The 21,716-nt window shown below is 37.4% G+C and overlaps 2 pseudogenes; both read left to right on the top strand.

Annotated features, from left to right (window-relative positions):
* The first annotated feature begins 2,514 nt into the window (after positions 1-2,514).
* Positions 2,515-3,202, top strand: LOC119532842 (annotated as a pseudogene).
* A 4,157-nt stretch (positions 3,203-7,359) lies between these two features.
* The window catches only part of LOC119532841, a 68,211-nt pseudogene continuing 53,854 nt past the window's right edge, over positions 7,360-21,716 (top strand).

Below are 21,716 nucleotides of genomic sequence, written 5' to 3'. Positions count from 1 at the left end.
CCATGGTTAGATTTTAAGATAGCAATCATTGAAGTCAGAAAGTCTTGGGGCTTCAATTCAATGTTTTCCTTATTAGTCATGACTTTGATCACATTATTTAAATTTCCCAAGCCTCAGCTTCCACATCTTTAAAAAGGAGATGATAATACTTATCACATACAGTTATTATGGGGGATGAGATAATAGGTATAAATCACAAAGCACATTTTGTGGCACATTTCTAGCTCTCAAAAATATTAGGTATTTTGATGATGATATATAAATCACACATATCAACAAAGACCAAAATTCTTCACCTTTCTTTTTATCCCAATATAACTGAGAAATAGGCAACATTCCTATTGTTAATAGTTGCTCATTTGTGTATTATGGATGTAAGTGGGAGTGTGTATATTTTATGTGCAAGTGTGTACTTTTGCACTCACAACCTACCCCATATAGGAAGGCATGCCAAAAATTCAAGGTATACATAAAGGAAAATACAAGTTCAAAAACATCTTGACAAGTGATTCTGATAAATATCTCCTCTCTCCAGTGAGAATCACTGAACCAGGCTAAAAATGAAGAGTAAATATTCTTCATTTACTTTAACATTAAGTAAAGAGGAATGCCATTTCTCAAAGCTTGGTTTAAATTAGTAGATAAGAAGTGTTAGATGATTAGAGGCTAAGTTTTTTAACCCAGAAAAAAAGAAAATATAAAATCCAAAAATAGGTTAAAAACACACAAGAAAATTAGTACATGGCAATGACATTATCTTGACCCAGTGGGAAAAGGAAAGACCTATTAATGTGATGGCAGATTTACTGCATAGAAATATGTGAAAAGATACGTTACATCTATCCCATACCATATGACAGGTTGATCCATAAATGAATTCAAGATACAAATATAAACAAAAAACTGTATAAATTTTAAAGTAAAACCTGAATTAATGTCTCTATAATCCTTAAATGTGGTGCAGATTAAAAACAGGAAGACGGCAAAATAGTAGACACAGAGCTAACTTCTCCATGAAAAAAAACAGAGAAAAGGCTGAAAATGCCTGGTACAGTGGTTCCAAGGTACAAACTGCCAGAGAAAGACCTCTACTCCTAGTGGGGATTTGGATGAAAAAGCAGAGAAACTGTGTCTGAAAGAATGGGATGAGTTTATTCAGCTGGGACTCCTGGGCACTGGCAGTTGCAAGCTAGCCACCAACCAGGGGAGGGAGCAGCTTTCCACTCCTGTGCACCAGTCTCAGCAATTAGCTGGGGAGATTCTCCTTCACAGTCACACAGTCAGGAACTCCCATGAGGGAACTCACGTAAGAGTGGACCTGGGTTGACACACACAGAAAAACAAGTCCATTTATTCTTCCACCACAGAAACCCACAGTGTGCATGGGTGAAAGCTGTGGACAAGCAAGAGTGCCACACAAAACACCAGGAACCTCTCCCCCACCTTGGAGGCTCACAGGCACACAGAGGAGAGGAACTGGGCTCATTTGAACTGGAGGGTGAGAGGCACAGCCCAACAGCCTGAAAGTGACATGGTTGGAGGCCCCGGAATCACCGGACCCACTGTGCCATTAAGCAGATTCCCTGCTGAACTGCACAGGGAGTACACTGAACCCCAAGGATGGGAGTCCCCAGTGCACATGGAAAACAGCTGCATTGACTGGATTTCCACCCGGTTTGGACCCTTTCCAGAGAGTAGCTGCAGTTAGGAAAAAACTGGCTTGAAGATAAGAAGTGGCTCAAGAGCACCATCTGCTGGGAAGACAGAGAGAGTGCACACCAGGAAGCTGTAGTTCTGCTAAATTCTATATAAATGTTCAGATAATCCTGCATTTCCCAAAATAACCTTATCAAGATAAGCAAATGCCCCAAACTCAACAGAAAATCACAAAGCACATGAATACCCAAGAAGATATGGACAACCAAATGACCAAATTTAGAAGGCAGGAGAGACACAGAACTTGGAGCAATTAATGAAATAAGTGCATACAAATCTCCAAAACAACTTCATTGGGTTGGCTAAAGACATAAAAGACATCAAGAAGACTCTAGAAGAGCATAAATAAGAATTTGAAGGGGTAAATTAAAAAATAGTATCTTATGGAATAAAAAGAGATTGGAAACAGTCTTCATAAAATTAATTTCTTTAAATTCATGGTAAAGCGATCAGAAAAGTAAAAAGATAAATAAACCACATGAAAGAATATTTACAATTCACTTTATAAAGACTGATACTCCTAATATGTAAAGAACTTCCAAAAACTTACATGAAAGAGACCAACACAATGATTTAAAAATGGGCAAGACACATGAACTTATAGTTCACAAATAAGGAAATTAAGGAGATGCAAATGATCCTTAAATACATGAAAAAATGTTCAAGGCACTCACCTGAGTGTATGCCCGGGAGTGGAGGGAAAGGCCAGGATTCCCACTGGTCATTCACTGGTCCCCAGCTGTGACCAGCAATGGCTCCTTCTCCCTTCTGCTTCCAACCGGGTCTGCCAAGACGTGTATGTGTGACAAGAACAAGTCAGCCCTGCTGCACACCTTCATGCCTACCACTTGCAAGGCCACTGAGGTGGTTATTTTTCTTCATGGATTGGGAGACACAGATGATGGTTGAGCAAAAGCCTTTGCAGTTATCAGAAGTTCCCATATCAACCATGTTTGCCCACATGCACTGGTTATGCCTGTTACATTAAATATGAATATGAGTATGCCTTCTTAGTTTGATATTACTGGACTTTCACCTGATTCACAGGAAGATGAACCTGGAATCAAGCAGTCAGCAGAAAACATCAAATCTCTGATAGACTAAAAGGTGAAGAATGGAACGCCTTTTAACAGAATTATTTTGGGAGGATTTTCCCAGAGAGGAGCTTTATCTTTAATCTGCTCTTAAAACACAGCAGAAAGTGGCAGGTATCATTGCACCTGGTTGCTGGCTTCCACTTTAGGATTCATTTCCACAGGGTCCTATCAGTGGCACTAATAAAGATATGTGTATCCTCCAGTGCCATGGAGACTGTGACCCTTTAGTTCCCCTAATGTTTTGTTCTCTTACTGCTGAGAAGCTTAAAACATTGGTAAATCCAGTCAATATAGCCTTCAAAACCTATGGGGACTTGCACAGTTCTTGTCACCAGGAAATGATGGATATCAAGCAATTCATTGATAAAGACCTATCATCAGTTGATTGATTTCACTAAGAGGCCTTGGGTAGAAGTACAACAGCATCATCATAGTAGAGTAGAAATTTTAAATTTGCCCAATCCTGAAACTTCTTGTTTGCAGGGTTAGAATGTTTAGCAAATACATAACAATGACACAGACTAAATAATGTCTCCTCATGGGAAATGCATGTTCTTTTAAGTTTCTATTCATATATTTGTATAATGTGACCTCAGAATAATACTAGTATTAAAATAGGTGAAGTAGCTGGCTTCTTTTTCCCAAATGTAATTCAGAAAAATAATAAAATACTGCAACAAGAATATTTATTACCTCATTTGGAAATTATTAGTATGCTTAAAGAAAATTTGTTCAGGTATAAATGAGTAATTAAGATATAAATGATTTAAGCTCACTGTAACTTAGACTATGGATTTATTCAAAATTTTAATTTCTAGGGTGACTTTATCTAAGATGATTCTCCTTGTAGCGTAGAGTTTAATTTTATTCACTTTGTACATGTCTGAAACCAGTTTCTGTGGAAAATTGGAATCCATCAAAAAATTTTGCTTTATTTTTATCTGCCATTGAACTTGAAATTTTGACTTTAATCAAAAGATTTTTAAAACTGGTTTTTGTGAAAACATAAAAATAGTAATCCTTTGATTCTATAAGGTCAATATTTTCAGATTACTGATAAAAATTATTTGAAAACAAATTTCTGGGTAATAAAAGCTAGCCAGAACTTGATACATATGGTGTAATTACCACATGATTTAATATTTAATTGAAGTATATGCTTGGTATTTTTGAATTGTTAATTTTGGGGCTGTATTCCAACTGATAGAACAATGATGGGATTGCATCTGTATAAATGGGTGCTAATTGATAATGGAAATAATTTGGCATTGTACAAAATAGAATGTTAATAATTAAGCCATATGTTTATGTCTGAATTTAAAACTTTTAAACAATCGTTTGCCTGGAAGACAGTCTTTCATGGCCCCAGGGCTGGGAGTTTGTAGTTGGCTGAGCGATAACTTTTTACAACCCAGCAGCTGGGCATTTCCTTGAGGGAATTTGGGATTCAGCAGGCTTGTGTTGACATACACTCTTCCCCCATGGACACTCCCAGTGCACACAGCATAGAGGCAGTGGTGCCACACAGAACTGCTAGGAGCCCTCCCCCAACTTCAGGGACTCTTGAGTACATGGCAGAGAGGGACAGTGAGACATTTGATCTGGAATGTGAAATGCAAGCTCTGAAGCCCCAGAGTACTCCACCACAGACCTGGGAAAGGATGGGACCACTGGGTCCTGGAGTGGACTCCCTACCAAACTGCACATGGCATGCCCCTCACCCATATGACTGACAATCTCTAGGGCACATGGAAAATTGGTACAATTTTGAACTCCCACTTAGTACATAAACAAAGTTGAGGAGAACTGGCTTAAGAGTAAAAGGAGCACCACCTGATGGTAGGTCAGGAAAGAGCACTCCAATAATTGGTAGCTCTGTCAAATTATAGATAAATGTTCAAATAATCCTGAATACTCTAAAAAAGCCCTATCAAGATAAGCAAATGTCGAGAGGCCGAAAACAACAGAAAATTAAAAGACATATGAAGAAACTAGAAGACATGGATAATCTAAACACTGAAGTGAAAAACCCAGAAGAGACACCGAATCTGTAGAAATTAATCAAAGAAGTACTTAAACACATTAATATTATGGCTCAGGACATAAAGGATATGAAGACCCTATAAGAGCATACAGAAGAATTTGCAAGAGTAAATCTAAAAAAATCAGATCTTATGGAAATAAAAGATACTGTTGATCAAATTAAAAATATTCTTGAGACACATAACACTAGATTTGAAAAGGTAGAAGACCAAATTAGTGAACTTTAAGATAAGTTGATGGAATGCGAAAGCACAAAAGAACGAATGGTGAGAAAATTTGAAAAATTTGAAATGGATCTCAGGGAAATGGTGGACAACGTGAACCACACAAATATAAGAATCACCAGTGTACCAGAAGGGGAAGAGAAGAGTAAGGGCTAGGAAGACTATTCAAAGATGTTGTCAGGGAAATTTTCCCACGCCTTCTAAGCAACATAAATATGCAGATCAAAGAAGCCCAATAAACTCCAAATAGAATAAATACAAATAAAGCCACTGTGAGATGTATCCTGATCAGATTGTCAAATGTTGAAGAGAAGGAGAAAGTTCTGAAAGCATCAAGAGAGAAGCAATTCACCACATACAAGAGAAACAGTATAAGATTGAGGACTGAATATTCAGCAGGCACCATGGAGACAAGAAGGCAGTGGTATGATATATTTAAAATTCTGAAAGAGAAAAATTGTCAGCCAAAAATTCTTTACCCAGCAAAATTTTCACAAACAAATGTTGAGAGAATTTGTTAACAAGAGACCTGCCCTACAAGAACTACTAGGGGGAGCTCTACTGGATGAGAATAAAAGGAAGGAGAGAGAGGTCTGGAGAAGGGCACAGAACTGAAGAGTCTTAGTAAGGGCAACTTAAACAAAGTAAAGAGAAAAAGAGAGTAAAAATAGATCTGACAAATAAAAATCAAAGGATAAGATAGCTGATTCAAGAACAGCCTTCACAGTAATAACATTGAATGTGAATGAATTAAACTCCCCAATTAAAAGATATAGATTGGTCAAATGGATTAAAAAATATGAACTGTCAATATGTTGTTTACAAACTATAATGACAAAAATAAATTGAAAGTCAAAGCAAGCAAAAAAAAAAATATTCCTTGCAAGCTACAGCCAAAAGAAAGCAGGGGTAATGTTCTGGATTGCTAATGCTGCCATTTTGCAAAACACCAGAAATGGATCAGCCTTTATACAAGGGGTTGGTTTAGTTACAGATTTACAGTCTGAAAGCCATGAAAATGCCCAAATTGAGTCTTCAACACAAGTATACCTTCACCAAAGGAAGGCCAACGGTGTCTGGAAAAACTCTGTTAGCTCAGAAGGTACATGGCTGGCGTCCGCTGATCCTAGGTTGTGTTGCATCTCCATTCTCAGCTCCTGTGCATTCTTCAAACTGTTGCTCTTTGGGTGTTTTGTCCTCTCTTAGCTTCTCTGGAGTAAACACTGGGCAAACATCCCCAAAGTGTCAGCAAAAGTCTACTTTCAACAGCCATCTCCAAAATATCTCTCTAAGCTGCTTTGCTTTCTTCAAAATGTTGTTCTTGGCTGCAGCACCTCCTTCTGACTGTGAACACTTTTATAGGACTCCAGTGATTCAACTAGGACCCACCCTGAATGGGGGGGATAACACATCCATGAAAATTATCCAATCAAAGGTCTCACCCACAGTTGATTGAGCCAAAACTCCATGGAAAAACTCAAAGGATTACAGCCTAATCAACACTAATACATCTGCTCCCACAAGATTGCATCAAAGAACACTGAAATTTGGGGGACATAATACATCCAAACCAGCACAGGTAGCGATAGTAATTTCAGATAATGTTGACTTTGAATCCAAGGATGTTATAAGAGACACAGAAGGATGCTATATATTAATAAAAGCAACAATTGACCAAGAAGAAATAACAATCATAATATTTATGTAGCCAAACAAAGCACTCCAAAGTTTATGGGACAAATATTGGCAAAACTGAAGAAAGCAATAGATATTTCCACAATAATTTTGGGAGACTTCAATATGACACTCTGTCCTATAGATAGATCATCTATACAGAAGACAAATAAGGAAATTCAGAATTTAAACAGTGTGATAAATGAATCAGAATTAATGGATACATATAAAACATTACATACCAAATTACCAGGATATACATTCTTCTCTAGTGCACACGGAACTTTTTCTAGGATAGATCATTTATTGGGGCATAAAAGAAGCCTCTATAAATTTAAAAAGATTTAAAGTAAATTTAAAATTCTCAGACCATAATGGAACACAGCTAGAAGTTAATAACTATCAAGGAACCAGAACACTCACAAATATCTGGAGATGAAACAACACACTCCTAAACAATCAGTGAGTCAAAGAAGAAATGAGAATGAAAATGAGAACACAAATTTCAAAATTTATGGGATGTAACAAAGGTGGTAGTAAGAGGGAAATTTATAGCTCTAAATGCATACATTAAAAAGGAAGAAGGAGCCAAAATCAAAGAACTAATGGAACAACTGAAGAACCTAGAAAACGATCAGGAACTTAATCCTAAAGCAGGTAAAAGAGAAGAAATAACAAAATTAAGGGACAAATAAATGGTATGGAAAACAAAAAAAAAACAATAGAGAGAATAAGTAAAATGAAAAGTTTGTTGTTTGAGAAGCTCAACAATATTGACAAACCTTTAGCCAGACTAACAAAGTCAGAAAGAGAGAAGACCAAAATAAACAAAATAATAAATGGGAGGGAGGAAATTACTATAGATCCTGAATAAATCAAAAATATCATAAGAGGATACCATGAACAACTCTATGCCAATAAACTAGATAATTTAGAGGAAAAGGATAATTTCCTGGAAACATATGAACAAACTAGATTGCATAAAGAGGAAATAGAAGAACTCAACAAACCAATTACAAGAGATCTAAACAGTTATCAAAAAAGCTTCCTACAAGTAAAACCCCATGTCCAGATGGCTTCACAGTGAAATTCTACCAAACTTTCCAAAAATAACTGACAGCATTCCTACTTAAACTCTTTCAAAAAATTGAAGAAAATGAAACATTACCTAACTCAATTTTTGAAGCCAACATTTTACTAATACAAAAAACAGATAAAGATGCTACAAGAATGGAAAACTACAAGCCAATTTCCATAATGAATATAGATGCAAAAATTTAAAAAAAATACTTGCGAAGCAAATTCAAAGGCATATTTAAAAAATTATACATCCTGACCAAGTGGAATTCATCCTAGGCATGCAAGAGTGGTTCAACATAAGAAAATCAATTAATGTAATACAATACATTAACAAATCAAAAGGGAAAAATCAAATGATCATCTCAATAGATGCTGAAAAGCATTTGACAAAATCCAGCATCCTTTTATTATAAAAGCACATCAAAAGTTAGTAATTGAAGGAAACTTCTTCATTATGATAAAGGGCATTGCCACTTTCAATATATTATGCCCCCCAAAACACCATTATCTTTGATGTAATCTTGTGTGGGCAGATGTATCAGTGTTGATTAGATTGTAATTCTTTGTTTCCATGAAGATGTGCCCCACCCAATTGTGGGTGATGACTCTGGATAGTTTCTGTAGAGGTGTGGTCCCACCCATTCAGCATGGGCACTGATGAGTTTACTGGTGCACTATATAAGCTCAGACAGAAGGAGCAAACTTGCTACAGCCAAGAGGGACACTTTGAAGAATGCACAGAAGCTGAGAGAGTAGCTGCAGATGAGAGACAGTTTGAAGATGGCTGTTGAAAGCAGACTCTTGCTCTGGAGAAGCTGAGAGGACAAACACCCCAAGAGCAACTAAGAGTGACATTTTTGAGGAACTGCAGCCTAGAGAAGAACATTCTGGGAGAAAGCCAATTTTGAAACTAGAACTTTGGAGCATACGCCAGCCATGTGCCTTCCCAGCTAACAGAGGTTTTCTGGATGCCATTGGCACCCTCCAGTGAAGGTACCCAATTGTTGATGCATTACCTTGGACACTTTATGGTCTTAAGACTGTAACTGTGTAACCAAATAAACCACATTTATAAAAGCCAATCCATTTCTGGTGTTTTGCATTCTGGCAGTATTAGCAAACTAGAACAAGGAATATATGAAAAACCTACAGCCAGTATAATTCTTAATGGTGTGAGAGTGAAAGCTTTCCCTCTAAGATCAGGAATGAGAAAAGGATACCTGTTGTCACCATTATTATCCAACATTGTGCTAGAAGTTCTAGCCAGAGCAATTTGGCAAGAAAAAGAAATAAATGCCATCCAAATTGGAAAGAAGCAAAACTCTCTTTATTTGCAGATGATATGATCTTATACTTGGAAAACCCTGAGAAATAGATGACACACACCTACTTGAGCTAATAAATTCAGCAAAATGGTGAGATATAAGATTAATGCACATAAGTCAGTAATGTTTCTAAACAGTAGAAATGACCTGACTGAAGAGACACTCAAGAAAAAGATTCCATTCTCAATAGCAACAAAAAAAATTATGTACCTAGGAATAAACTTAACCAAGGATGTAAAAGATCTTTATACAGAAAATTATATAACTCTACTAAAAGAAATAGAAGGCAACCTAAAGTGATGGAGGGATCTTCTGTGTTCATGGATAGGAAGGCTAAATGTAGTTAAGATGTCAATTATACCCAAACTGATCTACAGATTTAATGCAATTCCCATCAAAATTCCAACAATCTACTTTGCAGACCTAGAAAACCCAGTCATCAAATTTATTTGGAAGGGAATGGTGTCTCAAATTGCTAAAAATATTCTAAAAAAAGAAAAACAAAGTAGGAGGAATTAGAATTCCTGACTTTGAAGCCTACCATAAAGCCACAGTAGTCAAAACAACAAGATATTGGCACAAAAATAGACATATCAATCAATGAAATCAAATAGAGAATTTGGAAATAGAACCCCCAGATCTATGGTCAACTGATTTTTGATAAGGCCCCCAAATCCACTGATTTGGGATATTACAGCCTCTTCAATAAATGAGACTGAGTATTGGATATCTATATCTTAAAAAATGAAAGAGGACCCCTACCTCATACCCTACACAAAAATTAATTCAGCATGGATCAAAGATCTCAATATATGAGACTCCACCATAAAACTCTTAGAATATAACATAGGAAAACATCTTCAAGACCTAGTAGGAGGAGAACACTTCTCAGGCCTTACAACTAAAGCACAAGCAATGAAAGAAAAAAATAGACAAATGGGAACTCCTCAGAATTAAAAGCTTCTGTACTTCAAAGGAATTTGTCAAAAATGTAAAGAGACAGCCAACTCAATGGAAGAAAATATTTGGAAACTTTCTATCTGATAAAAGACTGATATCTTGTATATATAAAGAAAACTTACAACTCAATGACATTAGTACAAATAGTCCAATTATAAAATGGGCAAAAGATATGAATAGACATTTCCCCTAAGAGGAAATACAAATGCCTAAAAAACACATGAAAAAAATGTTCAACTTTGCTAATTACTAGGGAGATGCATATCAAGAACACAATGAGGTATCATCTCACACCAATAAGAATAGCTGCCATTAAGCAAACAAGAAACTACAAATGTTGGAGAGGATGTGGAGAAATTGGAACTCTTATTCATTCCTGGTGAGACTGTATAATGGTTCAGCCACTCTGGAAGACAATTTGGTGGTTCATCAGAAATCTATGTATTGAGTTACCCTATGATCCAGCAATTACACTTCTCGGTATTTACCCAGAGGACCTGAAAGCAGTGACGTGAACAGATATTTGCACACCAATGTTCATAGCAGCATTGTTCACAACTGCCAAGAGATGGAAGCAACCTAAATGTCCCACATCAGATGAGTGGATAAATAAACTGTGGTACATACATATGATGGAATACTATACATCAGTGATAAAGAATAAGGTCATGAAGCATATGAAAACATGGATGAAACTTGAGGACATATGTTGAGTGAAATAAGTCAGATACAAAAAGAGAGATATTGTATGATGCCACTAACGTGAACACTGTAAAAAAAAAAACATAAACCAAGTGTTTTATATTGTAGAATATAGGGGATCTTGACAGATGGCAAATAGCAAAGGGGAAAACCATAATCTAATAAGAACAGATAAGATATTGAGGGTAATCTCAATGATATGGGAATGCTCAGGAATGACTATGATTCATTAATTTTCTTTCGGTCTAGTAGGAGCACATTGGAAGCAAGGCAGCTATTTTAGTATTTGTTTTCCTTATTCTTTTGTTTTGTTTTGTTTGAAATGTTTTTTTTTTAATTTTTTGATAAATAAAGTTTTAAAAAGCAATATTTACAAATGCATTGTCTTTCATTTCGAAGAATATAAGCTTTTATATTCAGCTATAAAATCAACATCTTATTTATGGTAAGATATCTTATTCTGCTAAAAATTTTTACTGTAGTGTGAGAAAATGTAAATCTTTTTAACTGTTTGTATCAATGTGAAATAAAACTCAATTCTGAAAAAATAAGTCAAGCTCTCCCACATTGAGATATGAAAAGAAAAACTATAATGAAATACTCCTGACCTATCACATTAACAAAACTTTCAATATTTGATAATACAATCTGTTGATGAAGGTATACAGAAATAAGCACTCCCATGAACTGTTGATTGTTGGTGGAAATACAAAATGGTACAACCTCTTGGCACTATCAAACAAAATTAACATGCTAACTTTTGACCCAGAAATCCCACTTCTATCCCAAAGAGACATTGAACAAAAATACAAAATAATCAATTTGCAAAGTTACAACATAGTAATTAAAAATAGACTAAAATAGCCAAATGGCCATCAGTAGAAAACTGCTTACATAAATTATACACAAAGAATAAGCAGCTATAAAAACAAATGAGGAGGATGATATCAACATGATGAATTAAGAGAGCTAGTGAAAACCTTTCCCCAGACATTCAGGAAAATAAAAAAAAATGAGAAAAATGTCACATGTTGAGAATTCTGGAGGAATGCAATGACTGGAGATGGATACCACAAACACAGAATCAAAGAAAGAAAAATATCAGGTAGGAAACTTCCTTCCCTGAACTGGCCAGTCCTTTTCCCCCCTCACTTGGTCCCACACAGCTTGAGAAGTGCCCAGAGGCAGCAGTCAGTATCCCACCCATCTGCCTCTGGAGACAAGACTATAAAATCCCATACAGCAGTGAGACAGATCCCTCAATCCACTGGAGAGGGCATAATACAAAACAGCAATAAGGAGTTTCCAAAAGGAAGGATAAGGGAGAGAATGGCAAAGTCTACTTCTTTCTGATAAGCAGCAAGCAGCTAGGCAGAAACAGTTCAAATAAACTGTTTCAGGACATGGGGGACAGGGGAGGACAACTCAAGGTCCAGGCCAGTGTGAGATGAAGAGTCTGAGAAAACATGGCCAGAGAAAGTGTTTCCAGCTGTGGGTCCTGGTGTCCACACCCACCCTTGAGGGGAGTAGCAGCAGACAGCCAGATCCTGGCCTGAAAGGTGGCTGCAGACTAGGATGGCTGTGGGTATCCTATGCCCCAAGTAGAGGGGACATAGCTCCATACTGAACCAGATTTTGGCAGGTGACATGAGGACACAAGAACCCCAAGGTTTCAGCCACCCCTGGTTAGATGCTGTGGGAATCCAGGAGCTAAACAACTTCTGAGGAGGAATAAGTAACTGAAGAGTGCCATCTCCTGGACAAGACAGAAAGTATAGGTGAGATAGCAGGGTTTTACAGAGCTTTCAAGACCCTACTCCAGAAACATCAGGACTGGCCTACATGCCATGGAAGGGTGCCTGGCCCTGTTTTAGCTGAGAAATACTGACAAGCCAATTGTCAAACAGTGCCCTAAAACAAACCAGGCAACAACTAAACCCTAGACAAGACAGAGAAACTGACCTCCAGAAGCAAACCACCAAGATAATCAGATGATCAGATATCAGCAAAAAATCAAAAGCATACTAAAACTCATGAGGAAATGCCCCAGTCAAAGGAACAAATAAAAGTCAGAAGGGCCTCCAAATCTGGAACTAATAATCACAGCTGTTAAAACAAATCTCCTGAATAAGTTCAAAAACTGAAGGAAAATATGTGTATAAAGAGTTAAAGGATACTGAGGAGACAACAGAAGAGCATAAAAAAGAATTTGAATGAATATATATAAAAATAGCAAACATTATGGAAATAAAAGACAATGTAGATGAAATTCAAAATATACTGGAGAAACAAAACAGCAGATTTGAAGAGGCAGAAAAAAGAATCAGTGAGCTATTAGACAGAACAACCAAAATTGAACAGACAAAAGAACAAATGGAGAAAAAACAGAAAAATTTGAAAAGGGTCTCAGGGAAATGACTGACAACATAAAGGACACCAATATATGCATAAAGAGTATCACAGAAGAAGACAATGAAAAATAGCCAAGAAAAGATTCAAAGAAATAATTGCTGAAAATTTCCAACCCTTATAAAAGACATAAATATGCAAATCAAAGTAGCCCAACAAACTCCGAACATAATAAATCCAAATAAACCCACTCCAAGACACAAACTATTCAGGCTATCAAACGCCAAAGAGAAGGAGAAAATTTTGAAAGTAGCAAAAGAAAAGTGATTCACCACATACAAGGGAAGCCAAATAAGACTAGGAGCTGATTTCTCATCAGACACCATGGAGATAAGAAGGCAACAGTATGTTATAGTTAATATCTTGAAAGAGAAAAACTTCCAGCCAAGAATTCTCTATCCAGAAAAGCCATCCTTCAAAAATGAGGGGGAGTTGAAAATATTCAAAGATAAACAGAAGCTGAGTTCTTTAATAAGAGACTGGCCCTACAAGAAATACTAAAAGGAGTTCCACCAGCTGAAAAGACAGAAAACAGAGCTCTGGAGGAGGGTACAGAATTGAAGAGTATTTGTAAGGGTAACAAAAGGATAAAAAGAGGGAAAAGAATGTAGATCTAATAAATAAAAAACAAAGGATAAGATGTTTGAAGAACTGCCTTTCTATAACTACTCTGTTAATTGAATAAACTCCCCAATCAAAAGACACAGATTGGCAGAATGTTTTTAAAAATATGATTGATCTACATGCTTTTTGCAAGAGACTCATTTTAGACCCATAAATATGAATAGGTTGAAAGTTAAAGGATGAAAAAAGATATTCCACTCAAGAAGTAACAAAAAAATGCTGGAGTAGCTATACTAATGTCAGACAAAAATAGACTTTAAATGCAGAAATGTTATGAAGTAAAGAAGGACACTATATATTAATAAGAGGGGTAATTCACCAAAAAGAAATAATCATAAATTTTTATGTTTTTAATTGAGGTACCCCAAGGTACATGAGGAAAACACAGGCAAAATTGAGGTAGTAAAAGACAACTCTACCATAATATTGTGAAACTTCAACACAACACACCCTCCAACAGATTGAACATCTAAAGAGAGGAACAATAAAGAAACAGAGAACCTACATAATGTTATAAATGTTCTAACAGACTTATGTAGAACACAGTACCCCAAAAGAGCAGGATATATGTTCTTCTCAAGTGCTCATGAAACATTATCCAGAATAGACCACATGCTAAGGCAGAAAACAGGTCTTAATAAATATAAAAAGACAGAAATAATACAAAGCACTTTCTCTGATTATAATGAATTGAAGCTGGAAATCAAGAGCAAATGGAGAACCAGAAAAATAGACAAATATAAAGAATTAAAGAACACACTTTTAAATGATCGGTGGATCATAGAAGAAATTGCAAGAGAAATCAATAAATATCTTGTGGCAAAAGAAATTGAGAACATGAAAGATCAAAACTAATAGGATGCAGCAAAGGCCATGCTGAGAGGGAAATTTATAGCCCTATGCCTACATTAAAAAAGAATAAAGAGCTAAAATCAAAGACCTAACTGAATAATGGGAGAAACTGGAAAAAGAACAGAAAACTAATCCTAAAGCAAGAAGAAGGAAAGAAATATCAGATTAGAACAGAAAGCAATGAAGGGAGAATTAAAAAAGAGACAGAGAGAATCACAATACCAAAAGTAGATTCTTTGAGAAGATCAGTAAAATCAACAAGCAGCTAGACTGACAGACACGGAAAGTGAAAGGCTGCAAATTAATAAAATCAGAAAAGAGAGGTAGGGCATTACCACAGAACTTGAAGAAATAAAAAAAGAACATAAGAGGATTCTAGCAAACTAGACAACTTACATGGAATGGACAAGTTACCAGAAACACAGAAAAATCTACAATAACTCTCAAAGAAGTAGAAGACCTCAACAAACAGCTCACAAGTAAGGAGATTAATCAGTCATCAAAAACATACCAATAAAGAAAAGCATAGGACCTGATGGCTTCACAGGCAGATTTTACCAAGCATTCCAAGAAGAATTAGACAATTCCTTCACAAAGTTCCAAAAAAATTGAAAAAGAAGGATCACTACCTAACTCATTCTATGAAGCCAACATCACCCTAACACTAAAGCCAGATAAAAATACTACAAAGAATGAAAACTTCAGATCAATCTCTCTAATGAATATAGGTGCAAAAATCCTCAACAAAATACTTTCAAATTAGATCCAACAGCACCTTAAAAGAATTATACACCATGAACAAGTGGGTTTTATTTCACGAATGCAAGGGTGGGTCAATACAAGAAAATCAATCAGTATGTTACACCAAATTAACAAATCAAAAGTGAAAAACCACATGATCATCTTGATTGATGCAGAAAAGGCATTTGACAAAATTTAGCATCCTTTCATGATAAAAACACTTCAAAGGGCAAGAATAAAAGGAAACTTCCCCAATATGATAAAGGAAATATATGAAAATCCCACATTAATACCATACTCAATAGTGAGAGATTAAAACATTTCCCTCTAAGTTCGGGAACAAGACAAGGATGCTTACTGTCACCACTGTTATTCAACATTGTGCTAGAAGTTCTTCCTAAAGAAAATAAGAAAAATTAAAAAGCATCCAAATTGTAAAGGAAGAAGTAAAATGGGCACTATTTGCAGATGAAGTGATCCTATATTTAAAAACCCAAAGCTACTTGAGCTAATAAATGAGTTCAGCAAAGTGATGGGATACAAGATCCGCATGCAAAAATCAATGGTGTTTCTATACACTAGTAATGAGCTATCCAAGGAAGTAGTCAAGGAAAGAACTCCATTTATGATAGCAACTAAAAGAATCAAATATTTAGGAATAAACTTAACCAAGTATGTAAATGACTTGTATACAGAAAACTATAAAACATTGCTAAAAGAAATCAGAGAAGACTTAAATAAATGGAAACACATTCCATTTTCATGGATTGGAAGAATAAGTGTCATTAATATGTCAAATTGTTGTAAAGATTCAATGCACTACTGTCCTAGTTTGCTAATGCTGCAGAATGCAAAACACCAGAGATGGATAAGCTTTTATAAAAACAGGGGTTTATTTCGCTACACAGTTACAGTCTTAAGGCCACAAAGTGTCCAAGGTAACACACCAGCAATCGGCTACCTTCACCAGAGGATGGCCAATGGCCTCCGGAAAACCTCTGCTAGCTAGGAAGGCAGCCAGGGTCCGCTCCAAAGCTCTGGCCTCAAAACAGCTTTCTCCCAGGACATTCCTCTCAAGCAAGCTTGCTCCTCTTCAAAACATCACTCCCAGCTGCACTCAGTTCCCTCCCCCCAAGTCAGCTCATTTATATAGCTTCACCCATCAAGGCCCACCCTGAATGGGCGGGGCCATGCCTCCATGGGAACATCTCATCAGAATCATTACTCACAGCTGGGTGGGGCACATTCCAAGCAAATCCAACCATCACCAAAACGTCTGCCCCACAAAACTACAAAGACAATGGCATTTGGGGGACACAATACATTCAAACCGGCACATTCCACCCCCTGGACCCCAAAATGACATTATCTTTCCGAATACAAAATACATCCATCCCACAACAACACCACAGAAACTTACATCATCTCAGTAACAATAGTCAAGTACAAAATCCCATAAAAATCAATTTAGGCATGGTCAGTCCTAAGGCATAATTCCCCTCTAGCTGTGGATCTGTGAACTTAGAACAAGTTATATGCTTCCAATATACAAAGGAGAGACATTCACAGGATAAACATTTCTATTGCCATAAGGAGAAACAGTAAGGAAAACAGGGTTAACAGGAGCAAAACAGTTCCTAAAACACACAGGACAAACTCCATTAGATTTTAAAGTCTGAGAGTCATTAACAGAACAATGTTGCATCCTTGGGGCTTGAGAGTGAGGGAGCCTAACCCTTCCTAAGAGCCTTTTTGGCAGCTGTTTCCTCTCCAAATGCTTGGGTGAGTGCTCCAACATATCCACACATTGGGGAGACCACCTTCTCAGCCCCACACTCCTCAAACATCGGGGCAGCTCCCGGATTCCCTTCCATCTCCGGGGCACACACTCAACCCCTTCAGAACAGTGTGGTGGCAGCCAGGCTCTCCCCTGGAAATGTGCTCCACCCTCTTTGGGGCTTGGGGTGGCAGGACATTTCTTGAGCAACGAGGTGGAAGGCCTGCCCTTGACCTCCAGGGCAAACTCACCCTTTCCATGCATGTGGGCTGCTCTACTCTCCCAGCCCAAGACCTCCTGACTCCAGACCTCAACCTCCATGGCTCTATCTTTGAAGAAATTTTTCCTTTAATTTTTTCCTTGTCTGTCTCCTCCAGTCCAGGCCAGCAATGGCTCTGTCTGTAAAGACCTCGCAAAAATTCTGTCGGCTTTGCATGAAGCACACAGGGGTCAAAGCCATTAGACAATAGGACTTTCCACAAATCCTTTCTGGATAATACCATCTCCAATCTTGGCTTGTACTGAAATGGTGGCTGGGTTCCATGTTTGGTTACATCCTCATGTTCGGCTGTAGCTTCTGGGATTCCACCCCCTGGAAGCTCATAATTTTCCAAGCAATCAGCTTCTGGTCTCTTTGAACCCAAGAGTTCAGTTCTAAGTTTATCTCTCTCTGCTCGCATTTTACTATAAGCTGCAAGAAGAAGCCAGGGTATCTCCTCCACATGTAGTCTGGAGATCTCCTCAGCTAAATATTCCAGGTTGTTGCTTTTAAATTCTTCCTTCCATCCAACACCAGGACTCAATTTTGCCAAATTCTCTACCACTTTAAAACAAGGATTGCCTTTCTTCCAGTTTGCAACAACGCATTCATCATTTCTGCTCAAGTCCTCATCAGAAGTATCTTTAGACTCCACATTTCCACAAACAGTCTCTTTAAAGCAGTCTTGGCCTTTTCTATCAAGCTCCTCACAACTATTCCAGAATCTTCCCCTTATCCATTTGAAAAGCCGTTCCAACATGCTTGGTATTTGCAAACTCAGCAGCAAAAGCACCCCACTCTCAACACCAAAATCTGTCCTAGTTTGCTAATGCTGCAGAATGCAAAACACTAGAGATGGATAGGCTTTTATAAAAATGGGGGTTTATTTCGCTACACAGTTACAGTCTTAAGGCCACAAAGCGTCCAAGGTAACACACCAGCAATCGGCTACCTTCACCGGAGGATGGCCAATGGCCTCCGGAAAACCTCTGCTAGCTAGGAAGGCAGCCGGTGTCCGCTCCAAAGCTCTGGCCTCAAAACGGCTTTCTCCCAGGACGTTCCTCTCTAGCAAGCTTGCTCCTCTTCAAAACATCACTCCCAGCTGCACTCAGTTCCCTCCCCCCAAGTCAGCTCATTTATATAGCTTCACTGATCAAGGCCCACCCTGAATGGGCAGGGCCATGCCTCCATGGGAACAGCTCATCAGAATCATTATCCACAGCTGGGTGGGACACATTCCAAGCAAATCCAACCATCACCAAAACATCTGTCCCACAAAACTACAAAGACAATGGCATTTGAGGGACACAATACATTCAAACCAGCACAACTACTAATCAAAATTCCAAAAGATTACTTTGGAGAAATGGGAAAGCTATTTATCAGTTTTATTTGGAAGGGTAAGTGGCTTCAAATAGCAAAAAAAAAAAAAATCTTGTAAAGAAAGAATGAAGTGGGAAGTATCATGCTTCCTGACTTTAAAGCATATTAAAAACCCACAGTTATCAAAATAGCATGGTACTGGCATGGAGATAGACATATTGATCAATGGAATTGAATTGAGAGTTCAGAAATAGACCCTTAGATTCATGGTCAAATTATTTTTTACAATGCTTCCAAGTCCACTCAACTGGGACAGAAGAGTCTTTCAATAAGTGGTGTTGGGAGAGCTGGATATACATACCCAAAGAATGAAAGAGGACCTCCATCTCATAACCTACAAAAAGAAAAAAGCAAAATGGATCAAAGACCTAAATATAAAAACCAGTACCATAAAACTACTAGTAGAAAATGTAGGGAAACATCTCCAAGATCTAGTGATAGGGCATAGCTAGACTTTATACCCAAAGCAAAGCAAAGAAAGAAAAAAATGGATAAACAGGAACTCAAAATTTAGCACTGTAAGTGCTTCAAAGGACTTTATCAAAAGGGTGAAAAGGTAACAAACTCAATGGGAGAAAATATTTGGAAACTATCTGATAAGGGTTTCACACCCAGCACATATAAAGAAATCCTACAACTCAAAAATAAAAAGTCAAACAACCCAATTACAAAATGAGGAAAAGTCATGAATAGACTTTTCCAAAGAGGAAATACAGGTAGCTCAGAGGCACGTGAAAAGATGCACAGCTTCACTAGCTAACGGGGAAATGTAAGTCAAAACCAATGTGAGATATCATCTGACACCTACTAGAATGGCTGCTATTAAACAGAAGGGAAACTGGATGCTTGAGAGGATGTGGAGAAATTGGAACACTTATTCAATGTTGGTGGAAATGTAAATTGGTACAGCCACGTGGAAGACTGCTGACTCCTTGAAAAGCTAAGTTTAGTGGTGCCTTATGACCCAGCAATCCCACTACTTGGCGTATACCTAGAAGATATGAAAGCAGGGACACAAACAGATGTTTTCTCACCAATGTTCATAACGGCATTATTCATAACTGCCAAAAGATGAAAACAAATCAAGTGTCCACCAACAGATGAATGGATAAACAAAATATGGTATACGCATGCAGTAGAATATTATTCAGCAGTGAGAAGGAATGAAGTCCTGAAGCATGCAACAACATGGATGAACCTTGAAGATATTATGTTAAGTGAAATAAGTTAGACAAAAAAATACAAGTATTGTATGATCTCACTGATATGAACTAATTATAAGTAAACTCACAGATGTAAAATATAGAATGCAGATTACCAGGTGTGCTGGTTTGAATCTCCTAGGTACTGCATAAAAGACGATGTTATTTTAATCCAATCTTGTAGAGGAAGACTTATTGTGGGTGGGATCTTTGATTAGGTAGTTTCTGTGGAGATGTGTCCCTCCCCATTCAAGATGGGTCTTAATCAGTTTACTGTAGTTCTTAAGAGAGCTCAGGGAGAGAGAGCTCACAGCTGACCCAGACTCAGAGGCTTGGTGATGCAGGCATAAAGATGTTTGGAGGTGCTAAGCTAAGAGATGAAATCCATAGGTAGCTCTCAGAAGAAGCAAGGAGGACCCACAGGAGCTGAGAGAAGCTAAGAGAAATGCTTAGACAGAAGTACAAAGATGCTTAGAAGCCCAGTGACATTTTGGAGAAAGCCACTGATGCCAGAAGATAAAGCTGTGAGAGAAGGTTCACCAGAGCCAGCCATGTGATTTCCCATGTGACAGAAGAACCCCAGATGCCATCAGCCTGTCTTCAGAGAAGGTATCTACTGCTTCATGCCTTAATTGGGACATTTTCATGGCCTTAGAACTGTGAATTTGTGAATTAACAAATTTCCTTTATGAAAGCCAATCTATTTCTGGTATATTGCATTTTGGCAGCTTTAACAAACCAAAACACCAGCATATGGAATGAGTGATTGCTTAATATGTGCAGAATGTTTAACTAGGTTGAACTTAAATGTTTAGAATTGGATAGACATGATGGTAGCATGATATTGTAAGAATAATTAACAGTAAGTACTGAAAGGTGTGTGGATGTGGTGGAAAGGGGAAGTTTAGAGTCACATGTGTCACCAGAAGGAAATTTGGAGGTTAAAACATGAATATGTATAACAGTGAATCTTGTAGTGGACAATATCTGTGATTGTGCAAATATTATGAAGTTCTTTCATGAAGTAGAACAAATGTACAACACTATTATAAGTAATTAATAATGATGGGTATATGGGGAAAATAGTACCTACCTATTGCAAACAATGGACTAGAGTTAACAGTAATATTTTAATATTCTTTCATCAACACTAACAAATGGGCCACACCAATACTATGGGTCAATAATAGGGGAGTACACATGGTTATGGGAGAATTTGGGGTTTTATTTTTATTTCTTTGCTGAAGTAATGAAAATGTTCTGAAATTGATCATGGGGATGATGCACAACTATGTGATGATACTGTGAACCAGTGATTGTATACTTCTGATGATTTGTATAGCATGTGAATATATCTCAAAAAAGTGTCTTAAAAATAATGACAGAGAAGAGGTGAGACAAGATGGCAGAGTGGTGAGGTATGGAATTTAGTTACTCCTCTAGGGCAGCAGGTAAATAGCCAGGAACTGTCTGGAACAACTTTTTGTGGGACTTTTGTGACCAGACAATATCATGCACCTGTCTGGAATTGGTGGAATGGCTGAGATTTCAATGAAGAATTGTAAGTCTTCCTGGCCAGGGAGTTGGCACCTGTGCTGGTTTGTATATATTATGTCCCTCAGAAAAAGTCATATTCTTTCATGCAATC

The sequence above is a fragment of the Choloepus didactylus genome, chromosome 4, assembly GCF_015220235.1.
Source record: "Choloepus didactylus isolate mChoDid1 chromosome 4, mChoDid1.pri, whole genome shotgun sequence".
Classification (NCBI taxonomy): Eukaryota; Metazoa; Chordata; class Mammalia; order Pilosa; family Megalonychidae; genus Choloepus; species Choloepus didactylus.
Note: the sequence above shows the minus strand (reverse complement) of the source record. Positions and strands in the feature narration are given on the sequence as shown.